General features: G+C 42.7%; 2 long non-coding RNA genes across 5 annotated transcripts; one reads left to right on the top strand and one right to left on the bottom strand.

Moving 5' to 3' along the window:
• Window positions 1-2,331: 2,331 nt before the first annotated feature.
• LOC310898686 lies at window positions 2,332-4,676 on the bottom strand. Its single transcript, XR_014583534.1, has 2 exons — window positions 4,552-4,676; window positions 2,332-3,486 (listed from the first exon to the last, which is right to left on the bottom strand). It is a non-coding gene; the product is annotated as an uncharacterized lncRNA (long non-coding RNA).
• Window positions 4,677-7,405: 2,729 nt separating this feature from the next.
• On the top strand, window positions 7,406-15,624 carry LOC310898687. 4 transcript variants are annotated; one of them, XR_014583535.1, is made up of 5 exons: window positions 7,406-7,541; window positions 9,594-10,184; window positions 12,071-12,210; window positions 12,568-12,716; window positions 15,400-15,624. It is a non-coding gene; the product is annotated as an uncharacterized lncRNA (long non-coding RNA). The 4 variants fall into 4 exon arrangements; XR_014583537.1 differs by lacking the exon at window positions 15,400-15,624 and adding an exon at window positions 14,847-15,356; XR_014583538.1 differs by lacking the exon at window positions 15,400-15,624 and adding an exon at window positions 14,054-15,356.
• The last annotated feature ends 302 nt before the right edge of the window (window positions 15,625-15,926 follow it).

Genomic DNA, 15,926 nt, shown 5'->3' with positions numbered 1-15,926 from the left:
CAGCCCCTCTGTGTGCCAAGGGTTTGGGCTTTTTTCCATTACTCAGTCTCCTTCAAAGTTACCTAGACAGTAATTTTATTTTCAGTTGGATATTTTGTTTGTTTTACCAGGCACCTGCTTAACAGGAAATTGAAGAAAGGATTTTAAAAATATGCATGCCTCAGGTAATCTTTTTTTCTTTTTTTCTTTTTCCGAGCTGTGCTTATCTGTCATTTTAGACAATGGTTTCCAAACTCTGGCTTGCTGTTGCCAGAGGTTCAAAGGAGTGTTGCAAATTCACAGGGCAAAGAGCTGTTGGCACATCGACTCGTGGAGTTTGAGAACAGACGGGTCAAGCAGCATGTAGGGATGTTTCAAGCTGGCACAGGCAGGGAGAATGCAAACTTCCCTTAACACCTGCCAGCAGCTCAGTTTCTTCTTTCTTCAGATAGTGCTCCCAATTGCATACACAATTATCAATATTCCGTCTGCACTTGCTGTGAAGAAACTGAGCTTTCATCAGCTCTGCTTTACACAGAGAACCAAAAGGGGAATTGGACTTAGAACAGTGTTCTCACTTGTGTGTAAGCTTGCAGTGGTTCAAAATTTCAGTCTTGTACCATCCAGGTAATGTTCTTATGTTACATGTAGTTTGATGATTTTCCCTAGCCTATATATTTTTTCCCAGAATTATGGAAGTGAAGCAGCTGAGCTCGTCAGCTTCTTCCCCAAAGAAAACTCCCCTTCCACCCTCACATGGGATGGGGGTGTGACTGGGTAATGCCCATCTGATGACAGGAGCTGCTCTTGATGCGGCCTCAGAGGAATCGGCTCCTTCCCAGGGTAGGGAAGTTTACCACAGTGCCAGGAGAAAACATCTTAGCAGGCCCCAAGCATCACTGAAGCAGCAGGAGTTAAGTGGCAAAGAAGGAGAAAGACTGCTGCACCGCAGTCCAAAGGATTTGAAAAGATGATACTTGAGACAGAGCCGTTATGGAGTATGGTGTCTCGCTTTTATGGCCATTAGATGTAAATTAATTAAGCCAAATTGTTTCTTGGCTTGTCCTGCCATCACCTTACACCTGGAGCGAACATTGCTTGCAGCAAATGTTTCTGCTTCTGGAACCTGCCTGGGTCTGCCCAGGCCTATTTTAGATGCACCATTCACTGCTGATTGCATTTTAAAGCCTTGCAGGGGGAAAGGGCTCATCTTCTTGTCCTCATTTGGATGAGGGTTTAATATATGTGAGGAAGGAGCCAAATTAGTCACTGGCAAACTGTTGAGGGCTTCCTCACAGAGGAAAACGTTGCCACTGAAGTGTGGACGATGAAGGTACAAGAGAAGTGGGTTTGCATGCTGTCCAGAACAGATGGTGGAAAGCAACCATTTCTCTGTCTTAATTCACGAACAAATTATCTATTTTCTAATGTAATGATATTCTCAAGCTAGCAGTACATCCCAGGTACAATAAGTCTGTAGCAAGGAGATGAATTATTAGGTACAGAAAACCTTTTGGCAACCAAGATCCCATTCTGTAAAGTGACAGAGGTTAAGAAGTCTCCTTGACTTGAATGAGACTTGAGTTTTTCAGCACTTTGCCTTGTAAATTACTCATTTCAAAAATTTTAGCTGTTTATCCTTTATATGTTATATGTTTATGTTTATCCTGTTTATCCTTTTCATTCCTGTTCTTTCTCAAAGCTGTTTTGAAAGCTGCTTCTCCCTCGGTAGCTGTTACCAGTGGGGTGACACTTGCCGGTGCGTGCAGGACGGCAGTCACAGGCAGAGGCTGGCAGGTCCTTAATGCAACCTGGCCAGTGTCACAAAGCCTGGCAGCAGGTCTGCAGCGTTCCCCTTGCTGTCACTTTCTGCACTGATGCTCCTCGTTAGGTGCTCCGCAAGAGCTGACTCCAGCTGACAGAGAATTTCCTCAGGCACTACAGCTCCCTGAGCTCAGACTTTCTGCTGCTAAAGATGCTCAGCCTCTCTCCAGACAGCTGAGCACTGGATAACTGTCCTTTGCTTCTCGTTAGAGTGGAAATGTATTCCAGCAGTCAGCGTTCGTGTCCTCACCCTAACAAGATTAGGAAAAGCATGAGGATGCAGTTTTCCTGAGAGAACAAATATTTCTAGGCCTTTAAGCTTATTTCCTTAGGTCTCTCTGTGAATCTTGCTGTTGCAGAGAGGAAAAAAGATAAAAATGGTCTTGAGTCTACTGCCCAGTTGTGACGCTTAGTCAGATAAGAGAACCCAATGCATGCAAATATTTGATTTTATTATTTTTTTTTACATTTTGTTTCATAGTTTCTTCATTCCATCTGTGATAAGAGAGATAAGAAACTATTTGGCTAAGGTCTGTAAGCAAGGGAGCTAACTTGGCTTTTCTCAGTTAACAAGTTCTTATCCCAAGGTCTTCAGCAGGTAAATTGCAGGTAACAACTTCATTTTTTAGCTTTCCTTCAGAATCTCTATTTTTGTTTTGCTGTTGTTGTTCTAATGCATTGGGATGCAATCTTGGGACCTAGCTTTCTGTTATAAAATGCTTTGGGGAGTCTGCTCCTTGCTGTGTGGATGCCTCAGTGGAGACAGGACTTCTAGACAATTTAGTTCTGCCCCTGCACCTGGCATGGGTTGCATCATTGCTGACACCTGCCTGTCTCTCCAGCTGGGCTTTATCAGCTCGGGGGATTTTTCATTTGTTACACTTTAAAAAATATATATAATTCAATGCTTTTTTTTAATCCTCCACTTAAATTTCAAGATTGGTAACACAGATCTTTTCTGATGCTACCCATCTCCCATCTTTTCTGAAAGCTTCCCTATTTTTTCCCCTTCAAATCCCAGTGCAATACAGATTGTAGAGGGGAAAAAAAGTATAGCAATTACCAGATATCCCAGAGAGAAGGCAGTCACTACCCCTACAGTGGCAGCACAGACTTTCTCCTTTCTTAGTGCTTCCGATATCTCCTGGGGAAACTCAAAACCCATTTAATTTGGGATCCTCTCTGCTTGGCCTCTTCTCCCAAGCAACAAGCGAGAGGACGAGGAAACGGCCTTGAGTTGTGCCCGGGGAGGTATAGGCTGGGTATTAGGAAAAAAAAATAACTCTGTCATGGGATCTGATATGTAGCAAAGATTTTTTGAAGTGTCTGTAAAACATTGATCATTTGGTATGGAAATCTTTCATTTCTTCTACTTCCAGCACTGTTAATGATTTATTTGGTGTATGCATTTTTTTCGTATATGTATTCAATGAACATTAGAATTAATTTTTATCTCCTGAATAACGTTGAGTATGACATTTTCTACCTCAAAATTTTTGTGGTATGTTTTTATTCAAATCAGCGTTCATTCTAATCCCGTTGCCACTCCTGGTGAAAGCTCTTCAGGTGCTGCTGCTGGCAGGGGATGGAGGGCAGCAGTCCTGCCCAGGTCCTTGTGTTGCCTCCGTGTCAGCCTGGGATCCAAGGTGCATTTCAAGATGTGCACCCTGGCTTTTCTGTCCTCTGGGGAGAAAAAAAAACAAAGAAAAAAAAAAAACAGCATGCCTGCTTCGTGAGAGCTGCTTTGAAGGCTGGTGTGTTTTGTGACAGAGGTCACCCATGTCTCCAGTGACCTTAAGAAGGTGTCACACGCTGCCTCTCTTCTGTCTCAGTGCCAGTGACGGGGCAAGGATAATTTTGGCTCTATACAGGAATGTCAAGCCTTTGCCTAGGTTTCTGACTGGTGGTTTAGGAGGAATCCTTTGCCAAGTGCATAGTTACATGCAGTGCAACAGAACAGACTTTGAACCTAAATAAATTGCAGGTAGGCTTCTGCCTTCCTCCTTTCAGGTGTTTTATAAGGCATATGTAGAACAGTTTCTCTCTCACATGAAGAAATAGCATTTTACTATTATTGTATAAAAGGAAAACACAATGAGCCCTTAAATAACACTTCTTGTTCCACCTCCCGTGACCTCCTGGGGTTTCCATATGTCTTACAGTTGCCTGAAGAGCTGTGCTACTGCCTGCTTCACAGTGGTGGCTGTGTCTCAGCAGCTAGCGCACGATGCCAGCTGAATGTGCGTGGGTGTCTTTTGTGTGTTTCTGAATCAAAGGAGTTTCAATGCTGAAAAGCATCTTCTCTTGAGGAGGAAAAATGGAGCTTACTGTATCAGAGGTGTAGGCAGGCACAGATCCTATGGCATTATTACTGTAAAAAGCACTGAAGCACTCCAATAAAAAACTCAGCAGTTAATAGTGCCATACGCTGTGATTATTATTTTTGTTCATGTCTTCCTGCTCCAATGATTTTATTAACAGCAAGAATTTGCAAAACCATTCTAGCATTGCAGTTCACAGATGTGTAATATCTGTTACCTTCCTGTCTGGACAATGAGCTGTCGCAAGTGAAAAAAAAAATTTACTGGACCTTGGATTTGTTGCTTTTAGGATAATCCTCTTCCTATGCTGCTAGTAATAATATACAGATGAACGGCAACTACTGTACGGTTTAGAAGATTGGCAGTGTAAAACCCAGTTCGAAGTGACTTTATAAAGGCTTTTTTTAAAAGATACTGCATGCACTACCTTAGTTTTTGTAGGATCTCATTTCTTGAAACACAGCTCCTTCATCTTAGGGACCTGGAAAGAAACTCCTCCTTCCCTGCCCTGCCCAGCTGTAAGCACGGTGCTGTGCACTCCTTTCCTTACCACCGGCACATGGAACTGTTCTTGGGAAGCATCTTGCAAATACAAAACAAAAGCTCAGGTGAAGATGCAAATCAATTGTTGAATGTCTGTAAGGACCACAGAATAAGATGCTCAGCAATGAAAGGCAGTGATATCAGAAAGCCAACAGCAACTCATACAAGCGTGCTGTTTGTCAGCTCAGAACAAAACCAGCTGTAGATGATGCAAAATAGGACCGGGAATGGTGACTGAATTCTGGATGGCCTGTAGAGCCAGCCAATGCATAACTCAATTTGGCTTTTATTTAGTTTGTGTATACAAGCTGTGCTGTGTACAGTCCCTCAAATGATCTCCAGCTCTTCTCAGCAGTGTACAGCTTGGATATGCGTGAGCAAACCTGTGAATTTGTCCTGTTACCTTGAGAAGTCTTCTATAGTGCCTCTCGGCATCAGGCCAGCCACTATTTTCTCCGCAGAATGCAGAACTTCAGAGCATTTTCAGATACTTTAGGACTCTTAACATACTAAAGCACGTTCCAGCTTGGCCTCAGAAAAGCCATCTCTGTTTGTCTCAGAGGGGCTCCCTGCTTGTTTGTGGTAAGTGCAGAGCAGGAAACAAGCTCTGCAGTAGCATTAGCTTGTGCTGGATGCTGAGTGCCATAAAAGGCATTTAAATTATGTATGTGCCTCCTGGCTGGCCTTTGAGTTTATCTTCAGCAAGCTCAGCTTATTTGAGCCCGATGCTATCATAATGGGGCTTTGATACTTTCATACGTGTCTTCTCCTTTAACAAGATAGAAATAGCTTTAAACATTTTCCTGTATTTGGCTTTTCCAGGAAGCTTAGCACATTTGTATCTCTTGCTTGCATTTCCTATTTTGCCTTTTTAACAGTGAAATTGTTGAAATGATTGCCTGAAGCCCAGACTCCTTGGAGTTAGCAGAAAGTTGCTGTGCTTTTCTGAAATTGCTTACTTGAGACTTCCCATGCATGTGCTCTGTGCTTTATTTCCAAAACAGAAAACTTTCTCTTAATCATGAGAATTTATTTCTTACAGGCATATATTTTTGTTAACTGATTTTACAGCCAGGAGAAATGTGGCAGATCTGACCTACCTGTAAATCAGTGAAGTATGGACACAGTTGGGAAAACAAGGTGATAACTCAGACTGAGACAAGGGAAACAAAGAAAAGCTGTCAGAGCGGAAGTTTTATAGGCGAATTCCTCATAGTGAGGTTGGTGCACCTATCTTGTTTATATTTGCAGTAGCGATGGTAGCACGAGAATTAGGCATATAATAAACTTACAGAAGCAATGGTGTCAGAAGGTTACACAAGAACACCGTGGCTAAGGTCTGAAGTTTTTTTAAAAAGGGGAGGGAGGTAACTTCGTAGTGTGATGTGGAAGAGCATTTGGTTAAGAAGGCACTCTAAAAGCTCCTCTGTTGAAAGTGACAAAGGAGGGGTAGCAGGAGCTTTGCCTGAACACAGGGTGAGGAAGAGCCAAGAATAAGATACAGCTGTCAGAAAATGTATTCCTGGATATTTTGGTCAGTACGTTTTTACTAGAGTCATGTAACAACTCATAACATCACACTGATTTTTTTTTTAATATAAAATTAATAACCAACTCAATCTGGTACAGAAGAGGCTTCATGGAAATGAAGCTTTTATGGAAGCTGGCTTATCAAGGTAGAATGAAGTCATAGGGCAAAGCACCAGGGTAAATAGGTTAAAACTGTCTGATAGTAGCATTAACCTGGATATTAGTAACAGTTTTTAGACACTGATTTGAGTAAGATTCCGATGCAGTAGAATCAATGACAACGAGCACTGTAAATAGCTTTAGGATAAAGCTTGATCGTTTCCAGAAGAGATGCTATGGGATGATTACCTGCAAGACGGGGAGCAGGTCTCACCCGGCTCCCTGGCACAGCCACAATGAAAAGCTGAGCTGAGTTTAGCACCTGCCCTTCCAGAGACGTCAGCACATGGTGGGCACATTAAGTGGTCTTCAAAGATCCTGTTTTCACTTGTTTCCTCTGTTCTGGTTGTCAACACTTTGCAGCGCTGTGTGTCACGCAAAGAGCTTATCTAACCTCATCTTTGCTCTGACTGGCTTGTTTTACTAAAGAATACATTTTCAAGGTAACACAGTTTATAATTTACTTAATACTGATCTCTGTTTCCTTTCTGCTCCTCTGTTTTCTTAGTACAAAGATATTTACCTACTAGCTTGGAGGCAGGGAAAGAAAGGGTGATATTATTTCCTATTGAACTACCAAACTGATATGATCTGTGTTTGCATCGTTAGATTGGAAGAAAGAAAGGAGTTAAACAATTAGGCTCTTAAGTCAACTTATTGCTAAATTCTGCTTGCTTGCTTCTGCCTTGCTCAATAAACTGTAAATCGTAGTAACGTGCCCCCAGCATCCTAGCTTGGACATTCAATTACTCGTGGCCATAAAAGCTGATAATCTCCTGGTCAATGATGCAAGCAACACTTCCCACTTCAGTTAACCGAAATTGCTCAACAATTACAGCACCTTCCTCCCCTTTCACACGCAACCCAGCAGCCCACAGACGTCTGGGCAGAAGCAGCCTTTCACAAGAGCCATGGTACGAGGGAAACCTTTCCGGCGCTTGTTAACAATTCCAATCTAATCCCACTCACCAGGAAAACCACAACTGTTACCGCCTCGGGGCTTCTGCAATTGGACCAAGTAACTCAAATGCAGTTCCTCGTCAGTAAAAGTGTAATCTGCAAAGCAACTGTTGCAGGTGGCGTTAGCTGATGTACTTCATCGCCTAGTGAGCAAAGAAATGCAGGATTAGGAAAACGTGGAGTCTGAATTCAGCTTTAAAAGGAAGGATAGCCCAAAGACTAGAGGTAAAGCCTTTTTTGCTTTTGGGTAGTGCATCAAATAACACTAATTAATTCCTCCTTACCTTTGCTGAAAGAGGAAGGCTTGACTCTACCTCCCCTTTTGTAAAGGTGGAAGGAAGAGGGGCAGAAGTAAGATGGATCATTTAAGGAAATCTCAGAGTTAAATGGGATGGCATTCTGAGACCAGTGAGTTTATACTGCTTCAACCTGCATGTAAAAGCTTTCCATCTCTGTGACATGCCTTTCAGAGCACAGGGTCCTCCGGAAAACAGGCAATCGCAGTGCAGGATGGTACTCCGAGCTTGTTGGTAGGCAAGGGTAAAACATTCATGTATGCTCTCTTTGAAAACACATATGTACCTTGTTTGTGGCTGAAGAGAACACACAGAAAAGATGTAACTTAAGAAACTCTCTTCCAAATAACTTGTTAGACATGATACTGTGTCAACATGGGCAATGTCATTAGTTATCTTCCACATGGCACTGAGTCCACCATCCCTGAGCCCTGATCATGAAGGCAGCATGTATTATTTACTTTCCCTTAGTACCTACAAACCTCTATGCATTTGGTGCTGTAAAAGCCAGTTGTAAGAAGTCATATCTGTTTCTAAAGGCTGATGGCTGAGGAAATGAAAAAAGACAAAGGGTTGAAAAAAATATTTTTCTTGTGGAGATGTGGAAGGGCAATTGGTGGGAGCTGAGACTTGTCTGAGATCTCAGAGAAGTCTACGGGAGAGCTAGGAATGGAGCATGGTTCTCCGAGTCCGAATTTACTCCTTCAGCTCAAAGGTCTGTGAACCCTCAGCATGCTAGTTTCCCGCTCTTGCATTTTTGCTGGAGAGCCACACTTCAGGAACTCATTTCAGAATCTGTGAAAATGTAGGTAACCAGCCTGAACTCAGCCCAGTAACAAATTTTAGGTCCTAGTTCCAGTAAGAAGAATAAACGTTTCTACTGGCATGAAATGATATTGAAGAATTTTAGTGCACTAATGGAAAATTGGTTATCCTGTGCATGAGAGCCTCATTCAGAGATACAGCTCTTGCTCAGGAAACAGGCTGGGATTTCAGGATCTGTTATTGGGCAAAGTTATAAACACTCAAAGTATCAGCAAGTGAGATTTGACTGAAATAACTGAAGAAATGGCACCTAAGGGTGATGTGGTAGAAAGTAAGAAGAAACCTGCCAGTTGACTGACAAACCTAGTCATCTTTTCTACCTGATGAAATACAGCAGGGGTTCATTGGCCACAGCTTGGTGCTTCGTTAAAAACTCATCACAACACAACAGTGGCAGTAGCACTGTGAGCTGTTCTGTGTCATCTTCTCAGGGGAGCGCAGGGGCTGTGATGGAAATGGCCCAGATAGTGTCCCGGGAGCTGGGGGTCCTCACCTCGCTTCACCGTCTGATCATGTAAACACGAAACTGGTCATGTAAACACTCCTCTTTGTGAATCTAACATACCTGCTGTCACCACTGCCTCCACGTGAATGGTATGAGCGAGGCAGCCTACTGAGTATGGCTGGAAGGACTTCTTTTTGTCTTCAAAATGAATCAGATATGAAAAAATCAAACACATTCCCAAATTTGCATTTTTATGGCTGTTTTGAAATGAGACACACAATCTTGCTTTGACTGTGTAGGTCGGTACGTATGTACCAATAACACTTTTTTTACTCTGAAAAATGTCACCTTTCTAACAGAATACTTATTTTCTTAGTGTTACCTATTTACTGACTGGAAAAGGTGTTATAAAAAGTAATTCTTGCTCCATTGGAAAACCTGTAGCTCCTGAAAAGCTCCTCATAAAAATCCTAGGCATAACTAACACTATGTTTGCCCTAGCCCCACTTCTACAAGGGTGTGTTTTCCCTGAGATACACCAGACCCTTTTCCACAGAGACTTTGTTGCTAGGTGATCCGCCCCGAGATAAATCAGTGCTGCTGGGAGGGAGGCACTGTATTGTTTAAAGCCACAGCATTTCGGTGATGGAGCACTTGTGTCAGTCACCCACTGCCGTTAGTGCCTAACCGCCCGTCGTTATAATTCTGCAGGTGAAGGACAAAGAGATAAAGCAAAGAGCCCCACGACCGCTTCAGTCTGACACAGATACACACAAGGATTCCCCTCCACACCTCCCAAAACGCAAAAAGGATTCCCAGAGGTGCATGGGTGTCCCTGCATGATCACCTCTCAGTAAGTTCTCCAGCTAATCTAACCTCAGTGCTGCAAGTCTGCAGTCTACTTATATAAAAATATTTGAAGAACAATCCTTTTTCCATTCTGGATCCTGGGTGTTGCTCGCTTTCTGTGGAAGGGCTAGAAAGGTGCACAGTGCAAGACGTCAGCAGAAGCCTCGTGTTGCCTCCTCTCGTAGGATCTGCCTTAAGCAACATGCTCTAGACTGAGAAGGAAACCAAATCAGTTCGTGCCAGTGGCTGCGGCAGAAGTTCTGGGCTGACACCAAGCCCACCAGAAACCCTGAAGTAACCACTGTAAGCCAGAGGAGAAAACTTCAAAATATATATATCTATATTTATGCCACTTCATCACATCTTTTAGGAAGAGTGCCGTGCCTGTCCCTAGGTACCTCATAACAGGAGACTGAAGCTAACTGTGCAGAGTTAACAGAGCTGCAATTTGAAGTAAGGACTGTGGATGGAGGCATACAATTTAAAACACACTATATCCAAATGCGTATATGTTCTATTACCACCACAAGGGTGTTTTTAAGAAAACATAGCAAAGAGCAGGCAACCTGTCTCACCTGTCATACTGTTCTTTCTCTTTCACTATTCAAGTGTGTAGGAGCCCCTCTACTGGACCAGGATCCTACTGCACTATCCAGACGTAACCAAAAGGCAGGCCTGACCTCAGATGTAGCTGTTTTGCTTTGTTTGCCCCCTAACAATGCTTTAAAATGTCATGTAGGAGACTACAAAATTGCCACTGCATTAAACTGCTGTGCCCCAGTCCAACAGAGGCTGCTTTGGCTTCTCCTCTGTGCACCTCCAAAGAGGCTGTTTTATGAGCTAGCGCAGCCCCTGAAAGAACAGAGACCTTTGCACTGCTTGCTTGCTCTTTAAAGATGTGATGCGCTTAGTGTGGATGTAATTTCGAAAGCTTGAGTGCTATAACACTTCAGCTGTAAGCACCGAGGTGGAATTGGAGTGGTTGCCAGTGTGTTGTGTGACCTGAAGTTCTGCAAAGGAGTTGTCATCAATAGCGTTAGTAGGAAAAGCACCCTGGGATCATTGCCTCACACTTAAAAGGAAATGGCAGGTTCAGAAAGGCATCAGTTATACTCAAAGGATGTTTTCTTGCTCTTAATTAGGGAGGTGATGAATTGTAAGTGACACTACACTTCCCACTTTTACCTTGGGGAATTAGCAGAATGAATAACTATTCTGGGGTCTAATATGTGAAGCCTGAAAACTCGTATTGTCAAAGATGTAATATTTAGCATTCTTCTACATTCATTTCTTCCCAGACCGTCTGTTATAAGAGCATCATTCCAGTGTCAAACCAGTCGCTTCCCCTAGAGATCTCATTTTACATGCCAGGCTAAATTTAAGATGCTAATGTCCCCAGTACACCGAGCCGATCGTTGTGTGTTTTGTAAGTTCTGGCTCTGCTCTTTGTTTTTGAACTCCCAAATATAATAAACTATCGCCTTTGTTATTCTCAGAACAATTTAAATATGGGGCAATCCCATTCCACTGAGGATGCTCTCCACCCTTGAAACTTATTTTCTTTAAAACCTTTAATGCCAGTTCCTAACTGCATCCAAGTAAGTTGGAGAAGTGTTCCTATTTTAATCAAGGACACTGTGTCGGGGTCTTTCAAGTTCACCCTGTAACCAAAAGAGTTTCAATACACCTTCCCACAGATAAAACCAAAGTGAAGAACAGAATAAAATTAGAGTTCATATTTAGAGCACAGGAAAGCAAACTGGTTTGACAGAAGCAGATTGCAGGTAAGTGGGGACAGTGCTTGCTCCTATCTCTCCCTGGTCCGCTCAGTTACTGCCCCTTCTTGCTAAAGCACACGTGGCTGGGTTTTGTGCTGGTTCTCTGAAAGGTTTCGGATTAATGAGCAGCTGGAGATGACAACAATTTAACACAGATTTATGACAGCTAGAATGGTTCGACTGGCTGCGCTCTCATATTTCTGATCGGCTCCCAAAATTGTGGCTGTATTTGAATGTCCTGAGGAAATTCCAAAGACCTTAACACTGGTGGGTTGGCCTTTTATACCCTTTACAAAAATTAAACATAAAAGATACAGTGGTAAAGAACTATTTGTAATAAGGGATACAATTGCAACAATAAATAAATCCTGATGCAGAAGTGCAAGAGGAATTTGATTTGAAATGGGTATTTCTAAAAATAGGGTCAAATCCTGCTAAAATTCCTTCCTAAAAATGAACAGGCTTACTTCACTTTGGTACCTGAAATGCTGATTGAATGTGACCTCTTTTTTCTTTCTTCCTGGTCCCTAAAACTTCCTCTGTTTTTCATTTGCCTTCCAGAACAGTTGCCAAGGTATCGGGAAGACAGGAATAGCCACAAAACAAATTGTGAGTTCATGGTTTAAGTGATGGCTGACTCCTTCCCAACAAAGCCAGCCTAAGAGAGTGCCCGAGATGTACTGGAAATCTACTTGGCTGTTGTGAGTAAAAGGGCCTTATAAAGCATTCTCCCTTGAGATTCTTTAAAACCGTGGTTTTTCTTAAAGCCATTAAGACATAGAAAGAACAAATGACTAAGGAATCTTATCTTGGCATGAAAATGTGCAGTGGGCAGAGTGCCAAGATAAAAAAAAATCAGTATGAATTCATTTAATGAATATTCCGTATCTGAGCAGCTGTGCACTGTGGCAAGGCAGCTTATGTTGCTAAGAATATGGCCATGATAAAGGCGCCATATAATTTGCTGTAAAATGGATGTCCGTACTAGCGTCCTTACTGTGCATTGTATTTTAAAAGCATGGCAGCTTCTTAACATACCACATGCAACTTAATTTTAGGCACGGAAGGAACCTGTTTACTTCAAGAAGCGCTTCCTATAGCAAAGTTTGTGTGTGTGTTTACCAAATGAGACTTAATCCAGTGCACTCTTGCTCCTTCCACTCTACTCCAGTGAAGGAGATGGCAACTGATGTAGCAGCCCACGAAGGTAAGCAACTCTCTTTTTATTTTTGGCTTGTCCCACTGCTAACATTGACTCGTCTTGCTCTGGACATCAGTGTCACAGCAGAATTAATGCAGGAGAAAACAAGCCAATAAAGCGCAGAATTATAACCACAGAAACAAAGAAATTGTATGTGGATATTCCAGAAACAAAGGTGCTGTGCTTAAAATGAGTTGTGGGAGAAAAAAACAGAGAGAGAGACAAAAGCAACAGGAAGGTATAGTCAGAGAGACACCGGTCTGTTCCAAAGACTACAAAGCTGCATAACTCCTACCCCACCAGGTCACTAGGAAAACATCATACCCACTGACACCACACCTTGGCTTGGCCATTTTTTCTTTTCTATTTTTTCCAACCAATTCCTAGACATTTCTCTTCCCAGTTTGGTGGCCCATATTTCACAGTCCAGGGGACTCTATTAGAAAAGGTCTCCAATTGCTGTGAAGAAGTTTATGATCGCCTGTCGGGTTTGACTACTGCAACATTTTTCTTTGGGATAGGAGCAGCATAGGCCTCACCAAAACACTAATTCTGTGGAAAACAGCATCATGAAGCATCATATATTCCAATAATCCTTTCTGAAACCTGTATCATATTTCTCTGGAGTCACTTTGATATGCGTCACCTTCTGTAATTCATTTCTGATTGGCTTTATTTCTCCTTCACACTCATTCTCACATCCTCTATGCAATCCCTGTAATGCACCTTTCAAGGCTGACCTCACATTTCCAGGAAAAAAAAATCAGAGCTCGGTTGGCATTAATTTATTATATTCCTCCCACCTTTCGCTGCTCATTGCTGTTGTAGCAATTGCCTCCTCTTGGTCCCAGCATGTGTTCAGCATTGCTGATAGATAGCTAACTTGGCAACTGATTAACTCTTTCACTGCTAATATACCACTTGTGGCTTCATTAAATTAAAGGTAGAAACCTTTAAAGGAGGCACAAGACAGACCTCAAAAACTCCCTTTGTCAGCACAGATGGCCCCTTAATTACGTTTTTCAAATCACAGCAAACAATAGCAGAGTGCTATTTCTCTACTGGACCCATCTACCTTCATCCTTAGCTGTAAGTTCACCCGGACAGCTTCTGTACAGAAAGTGTTTACTCTAAAAGGATTTGCCTCCTTTGGTAGTATCCATATGGTACCTTTTTACAGCGTACGCCTTCCCTCATGAAGAGCTGCAGTGATCACATAGGCAAGGTTAGCTTGTTTTGACTGTACATTAAATATCCCTTTGCCTGTTACAGGGAAGGTAGGTGCAACCTCAGGGCAATATTGCAGGCAGAAACTCTCTTTTTGGTTGTATCTTCATCAGCAGTAAGGAGAGTACAGCAACTTATGAGAAAGGTGACTGAATGGCACTTGAACAGCCTACCTTAGAGACCAAGGAAGAAGCAGAAGAGAGGTCCCTGGCTTGAGGTTTAAACTGAGAAGAAGAAACCAAAGGCTTTTCAAGAATGCAGTGCTCTGGGTATCAGTCTGGCACCCCTTGGGTTTAATATGTTTATGGAAGATCAATGAGATGATGCAGGGTTTGGCACTGTGTGTCCCTGGTACGTTGGCACGTTTGTCTTACCCAGCTGACCGAGCAAGAGCCTGTCTGGTCTGAGCTGGGATGGATGCCGGTGGGCTGGGCTGGTGGACCAGACGAGATGGGAATCCAGCTCTTCTCACTTATGGACAGTGTCCAGTGTCAATGGGATCTTTAGTAATCGGCGATTCCAACCTCCTGACTGCTGTGGGAGCGTCGCAGTAGTAATGCTATTTGCCTTTTCTCATCAGCAACTAACTTAAAAGAGGGCAACAATTTCTTGTGGTTACAGGTCACTTTTTTTTGTTGGGTTTTGTTTGTTTGTTTTGGGTGATCATAATTTTTGTATATATAACTTCAGTGTTCACTTATCGTGATGTGTTTTGCTGGGGTGCTATAATGTGGAGCCAGATAAACTGAAGGTAGTGAAGAGAAAGCGAGTTATCTTGCTAAATCGAATGGTACCAGTGCTTCAGATATGTTTGACAGCCACTCAGTTGGTATCTGAATGACATTTACTGAGTTCACTCTTAGTAATTCGAGGGAAACCTTTTTCTCTTTTGTATTGTGATGCCCATAGCCAACAGGAGCCTTGAGATGAACTCCTCTCCTCGGAAGTGTGATTGCTGGCAATGCATTTTCATACCGACCTTTGGAGAGCTGTAGTATTTTTCTTTTAAATCCATACTGCCATCAGCTCTTCTGGTCTTCCATGACCACAGGAAACGACATCCACTGGGTTAATAAGAAAAGTGCAGAAGAGTTTTAAAGTCACTGGCTAGAAGAGCTTTTCCTGGAAATTAAACTGGCAATCTTACAGTGAGGACAGCCCTGTATCTGAACCAATAAATAACTGGATAGGTTTCATTTTTCAAATATCTACTGTGTAAGGTAAACATTTATGGTATTTGCAGCAGAGTGCAACTGATATGATTTCTGTCAGTGCTGATTTTGGACCCTTTCAGTGTGGGGCAATAGCATTTCTTTTACATATCATTTACTTTGTTATACCGAGTAACGCGTGGATGTGCAGTGTGCCCTCCACATGTTGTTTGTCTCACTGTAGTTCTCAGAAACGTTTACCTAGAGCATGTCAATGCAGTGTCAGTTCTGATTTTTTCTACATTTGCCAGAAATGTTGAGGCGCCGTGGTCTCTGCCGGAACCATCCATCACAGTTCTTGTAGCTAAACCTCAGCGAGACAAATAAAGGTAGCCTGTGTTAGATACTGGCTCTTACATGGTCAATTAACATTTTTTTCGTAATGACATACCCAGCTGGGAGAAGTTAGGGATGAGGCAGGTTGGTGATCTTTCCAAGATTGAAATTACAGAAGTGGCTGGGTGTTGTGGGTTTTTTTTTTTTTGGGGGGGGGGGGGGGGGGGTTGGTTTTTGCTGTTGTTTGGTTGCATTTTTGTTTTTAATGCAGGAGCTTTTATTGACATACTATGTACACACTGTAGTGACCACGTGCCAAAGTGCAGGATTTCACAGCTTGTTATATTTCTCTTCACGACAAAATGAAAATAGGAGGAAAGGAAAAAGAAGGGTCGCACTTGCGGTGTGTGACGGTGCAGCTGGTCGTGAGGCGTCACCTCCTCCCCTCCGAGACGGGGGAACACCTTTTGGGGACGAGCCGCCTGCTTCCACAGGTAACAGA

This window comes from Anser anser (assembly GCF_964211835.1).
Source record: "Anser anser genome assembly, chromosome: 4".
In the NCBI taxonomy this organism is placed as follows: domain Eukaryota; kingdom Metazoa; phylum Chordata; class Aves; order Anseriformes; family Anatidae; genus Anser; species Anser anser.
This window is presented reverse-complemented; position numbering and strand designations above follow the sequence as displayed.